Source organism: Chenopodium album, chromosome 27, assembly GCF_948465745.1.
Source record: "Chenopodium album chromosome 27, dcCheAlbu1.1, whole genome shotgun sequence".
In the NCBI taxonomy this organism is placed as follows: domain Eukaryota; kingdom Viridiplantae; phylum Streptophyta; class Magnoliopsida; order Caryophyllales; family Amaranthaceae; genus Chenopodium; species Chenopodium album.
Window position 1 is genome coordinate 16,698,574 of NC_137860.1, and position 6,122 is coordinate 16,704,695.

Sequence of the window (6,122 nt, forward strand, 5' to 3'; positions counted from 1 at the left end):
TTGTTGATGATCCCATATATCCAAATCCCTTAATCCAAAACCCTTTGATCCAAATCCCTTAAATCCAAATCTTGTAGTTTAGAGTAGTTCTTTAGTTAGTTTAGATATTCTTGTTAACTTAGTTTTATTTCTTTTATTCTTTCTATTCTTTGGTTAGTTTAGCTTTTCTTTCCTTTAGTTGTATATACTTCTTGCTTAGTTTAGTTTCCTTTTATTTGTTGTTTTCTTTTATTTGTTTTGACGTTACTAACCATTTTCTTTGTTCATAGTTTCCTTTTTTCTTTTTCTCACTTGGTTCCTTGAAGAGCTTATGGATATGGCATGCTACGAAGTGGTTTCTAATCGCTTCATTTATTTTTGCTAAGCTTGGAAACCCGGTGAGACCTTTCTTATTTTCTCTTTATTTTCCTTGGTTGCATAGAATAGGATTAGTTTAGGAAAAGTTGAATGGTTCGACGATGGATGCTTGTTAACACGTAATGTGTTTGGGATTGGTGACTTTGTTGTCTATCGATCACTTGTTTGTCGATTGGGAATTTTATGTGTTTAACTTGCTTTCTAGTCCTTCGCATGCTATTCCTCCTATGTTTTCCTTTTCTATGTCTCAGTTTCTTTTCTTTTACTCTCTTTTATTTTACTTTTTCTCTTACTTTCCTTTATTTTTCTTTTCATTTTTGATGTGATTTTGAGGCATTGTTTTTCATTTCTTTTCTTATGAAATGAACCTTGTACATTGGACTTGTCTTTTGCATGATTTTCTTCCTAGGTTGTAAAGGTATGCACGGTTTGAGACTATGTTCGGTTGACTCTAGGATAGTGTATGCTAGGGTAGTTGGTTTGAACTAGGGGGATCATGAAGCCGGATTCTACTTGTTTGTGGTACGTTGGTAGTTGCTTCATTCCTATAGTTGATTTGACACCACTAGTGAGTTTTTGCCACAACCTTGTGAGGTTACTTGTTTTTCTAGCCTTCAACATTCCTTGTATGAGCGGCGTGGATCCTTGACTATGCAAACCTAATCTAATAAAGCTTGATGTATGATTCTCAAACACGAGACCGAACTATGTAGGAAGGACAAAGGCACATTTTTCGGGGTGGTATTTTTCATTTTTTTTTGTTTTGTTATTTTCTTTATTTTTGGGTTTACATTTGCCTTCTTGCAACCATTTGAACCTTATCCCTTCTTTTCAAGCCACATCTTTAGTTATTTGACCTTTTGTTTCATTTTCTATGTTTTCTTGGTTTTTGTGAAGCAATTTGATCATTTGAGATGAAGTTTGTGCTGGTTAAGTTGGAATTTTGGTTTTTATGTAAGCAAGTTTGTGATTTCATTTTCTTTGTGAATAATGGCAAATATTTGTGGAAAAGCCGTCCTACTTCTCAAAAGGCATGGACTAATAATTTGCATTTAAGAAAAGCCGTCCGAATTAAGCAAAAGGCAAGGACTTTGCAAATACAATATAAAAACACAAAAAAAAATTGAAAAGGTGAATAATTCAAAAATATTTTGATGTATTCTTTTCTCCTTCTAAGCATTGAGGACAATGCTTCATTTTAGCTTGGGGGAGAAGCGTGTACGCTTTTTGCATATATTTTTGTGAGTATAGTTTCAAGTAAGCTTGGGGGTGTTGTTTTTGTTTGGTAATTTCTTGATTGTGGTGTTAAGGATTGATCACCCTTTTGCTTCACTTTTTAGGAAAATCACCAAATTTTTAAATTTTAGCCTACCTTCACCCTTTATGCCTTACGTTACAACCTTGGTGAAAGTCCTTTCGACCTAGATAGTTGAGTCACTATTCGGGGGAGGGCATCACGGGTCATTGCCTAAGGAAAGGGGATGCATAGTCAAGATTGTCGAGTAGCCTTAAAATAATTCTTTTCCGGTTCCTTCGAGGAATCATTGGGACACTCACTAAGGGGAGATTTGAGACTAGTGGGAAGAACGCGGTAAGATTGTTTGGGATGAAAGTGAATTGTGATAACTAGTTCCAATGCCTAGCATACCCTATGTTTCAATCAACCTTGGATATCTTGAAACGTGCATACCTTAACTACTTGAGAAAGATTGTCATTCATTTGCATTATAGTCTTTATGATTGGTTCATTTCGCAAAGGTTTGTTTTTATTTCATTTTCCTTCCTTTTTAGGGTTTTCCTCATTGATGTTTGGTGGAGAGTTATGGGTCAAACTCTTAGGATACCCTTACGAGACCTCACTCGTCCTCATAGGCGACTTTGGGGTTTAAAGGGCTTGTTGTAGCTAAAAACAACCGCGATTCCTACGACAGTGAGTTTTAGTGTATATTCTTATCTTAAGTCTTTCTTTTTCGTTTTCAATAAAATTTTAATCCTCATTCTTTCTTGCTTTGTTTTGCTCGAGGACGAGCAAAAGTTTAGCTTGGGGGAATTTGATGAGTGACAATTATGGCACTCATTTGGTTCCTTTTTGGATGATTTCTATTTCATTTTATCTCTCTTTTCTTTAGTTTTCCTTAGTTTTATTCTTGTTTTCTTCATTTTATGCTTTTTTTAGTTAGTTTCTCTATTTCATACTTTTTCTAGTTTAGTTGTTATTTTTCTCTTTTACTTGCTTTTTATCATTTGTTTGTAGGTGGTAATTGATTGTCCAAGAATTCCCGAGCTTCCTCTCTACGAGCTTTCATTGTTTTCATGCCTAAAGATGGTGCAAGAAGCTTCAAGTCAAGGGTGGATCCAAGAGGCAAGCTTCAAGGCTTTGTATATGCCTTCTTCATGGCTTATACTTTACAAGAAATTCAAGAAAGTTTCTGCCTACTTTGTCCTCCATCATCATCATCTAGGACGTGTGCACCGCTTGAGCTAGGACGAAGAGAAGAAGGGGGAAAGACCCAGATATGTGCGGGCGCACCAAGGTGGTGTGTGGCCGCACATTGGTCGGGTGCGGCCGCACACCTGGTGCGTGCGGGCGCACCAATCTGGGTGTGCCCTGTGCGCACCATTCTCCCTCCTCCGAGCGCCCGCACCTACGAGGGTCTATTTTTGGGCGTCAATACCGACCTCTTCTTTGTATATATAGTTATTTCTACCTATTTTTAGGAAGAAGTTTTTAGATTGATTTTGGATAGTTAGTTTTTGGGAGAATTTTAGAGAGAGAAACTCAAGAACTTTAGAGAGAGAAACTCATGATTTTTGGTGATTGCTCAAGAATTCCTCATTGTATTTGATCTTTAGATCAAAGTTTTGTAAGGATCTTCTTCTTGATTTCAATACAAGTTTGATTCTAGTTGATTTATTTGTTTTCCACGTTATTGATGATTGATTGTAGTTTAATTGAATTTTGATTGATTTTGATTGATTGTTGGTTTAATCTTTGATTTCAATTATGTTGATGATGAAATTGATGATTGTTGTAGTTTTGATCTTGATTCCTATGGCTAGTGAGTAGTTTCCTAGCTAGGGAAATGGTGAAGCATGTTTGAATAATGGATTAGAGTAATTTGGGGATAATTGATGGAGTTGATGATATGATTAAATTTGGTTGATAATTCATGTGCATGTGTGTGATTAATTGAGGTTTGGCCATCTTTGATTATTGCACTAGATTGCATTGTGAGCTTGCTATGATACGGACCATTGATTAGTAACTTGCAATTTCACGATTGAGGTGCTTTGTGACGCTCCCTAGGTAGTGTTTAGCGTAGTTGACGCTAGTTAGACCTCTAGGTGAACCATCTTGGTATGCTCTTTTGGATACATGATGATCTTCCTTCATATCACTTGACTTAGTCGGTTTGACCTCCCAAATTACCATTTTCCATTACAATTACATGTGGATCCATCGCCCTAGTGTCTTTAGATTGATTTCATATAAGTTCTTGCATCATTTAGCTCTAGCTCTAGTTTCCTTCATAAACCCCTTTACTTGAGTTCGAAATAGCTTGACTTAGGCATTGTGCATTCGACCTCCATTCCTTTGGGTTCGACCTTGACTTACCACTACACTAAATAGGGGTTTGTTAAGTTACAAATTTTGTTTGATTGGGTGGGGTGGTAGCCCAACGACCTACCATTCTCCTTCCCATCAATCAAACCTTTTCAAGTTCATTAGAAAGAGCGTGTTGAAAATAGGAACGCTTCTCATTTTTCCTTAATTTGCTTAATTTCGGTTCTACCAGACCTTAAAACCTTATAACTTGCTTTGTTTTTATGATTTCTATGCTTAGGAATTTAGAAAAAAATATATTTGACATGACTCAAGCATTTATAAGTTTGTTAGAAAGAGCATGTAGAAAATGGGTACGCTTCTTATCATTTTGCCCAAAAATGCTTGATTTTGGTTCTACAAGACCTTAAAACCTTATAACATCCTTTTTTTTTGTGATTCATTTTGTTATGAAGTTATAAATAGGAAAAATTGAATTTTGGTACCTCGAAAATGGGGGGTGTTGAATTTTGGTACCCGTTTAAAACTTTATTTTAAATTAGTACCCATCAAAGTGTAAAACTATAGGTTTTGGTACCTCCGTCCGGTTCCGTTAAGTTTTTCGTTAGTGGAGCTCCGCCACCTCTCTCCCCCTCCTTGTGCGGCTGCCGGCAACCACCACAACAACCTACTGCTTTGGCCAAGTCGAAACCCAGCCACAGCAGCCTGCCGCCGCGGCCAGGAATAAAGCCCAGCCACAGCAGCTGCCGCCGCGGCCAGGCAGGAAGACCAGCCACAGCAGCTGCCGCCGCGGCCAGGCAGGGGTGCCCATAAACCCACCACCCACGAACACCCGAACCTGAACCCAGAAACCCTCCACACCCCACCACCCACGAACCCCCGAAACCCACAACCCCACCACCGACGAACCCAGAAACCCACCACCCCACAACCGATGAACCCACCACCCCACAACCGACGAACCCAGAAACCCCTAAAACCCACAACCGATGAACCCTAAAACCCCAAATCGAAACCCACCTTATTTGAAATCCACCACATCGCCGCGGCCAGGAACGAGGAAGGGGAAGGGGAAAACAGGGAGGGAAAGGGAAAGGGAGGGGGTGGGGTGCCGCGGCCAGGAACGAGGAAGGGAGGGAAGATGGTGGTGGTTGCGCTAGGGTTTCGGGGAAGGGGTGGCCAGCGCCGGTGTGGCTGATTTTTTTTTAAAAAATAATTTTTTTAGTTTTTTTTTTTTTTTTGTTTAAAATTGTTTTTTCTTTTTTTTTAATAAATTAAATTATTAAATAATTAGATAATGGGCCCCACTAACGGAAAACTTAACGGAACATGGACGGAGGTACTGAAATCTACAACTATGTGATCTTGGAGGTACTAATTTAAAATAAAATTTTAGATGGGTACTAAAATTCAATTACCCCCATATTCGAGGTACCAAAATCCAAATTTTCCTTATAAATACTTATATTTGACATGACTCAAGCCTTTTCATGTTCATTAGAAAGAGCATGTCGAAAATGGGAATGCTTCTTCCCATGTTGCTCGAATTTGCTTGATTTCGGTTCTACAAGACCATAAAACCTTATAACTTGCTTTTTTTTATTTCTATTCTTAGGCAGTTACAAATACATATATTTGACATGATTCTAGCATTTATAAGTTCATTAGAAAGAGTATGTAGAAAATGGGAATGCTTCTTACTATTTTGCCCGAATATGCTTGATTTTGGTACTACAAGACCTTAAAACCTTATAATATCCTTTTTTTGTGATTTATTTTTTTAGGAAGTTATGAATACATATATTTGACATAAATCAAGCCTTTTCAAGTTCATTAGAAAGAGCATGTAGAAAATGGGAACGCTTTTTCTCATTTTGCCCGAATTCGCTTGATTTCGGTTCTACCGGACCTTAAAACCTTATAACTTACTTTGTCTTAGTGATTTCTATGCTTAGGGAGTTAGTAATACATATATGTAACATGATTCAAGCCTTTATAAGTTCATTAGAAAGAGCATGTAGAAAATGGGAACGCTTCTTCCCATTTGGGCCGAATTTGGTTGATTTTGGTTCTACAAGACCTTTAAACCTTATAAAATCCATTGTTTTTGTGATTTCTTTTGTTAGGAAGTTATAAATACATATATTTGACATGACTCAAGCCTTTTCAAGTTCATTAGAAAGTGCATGTAGAAAATGAG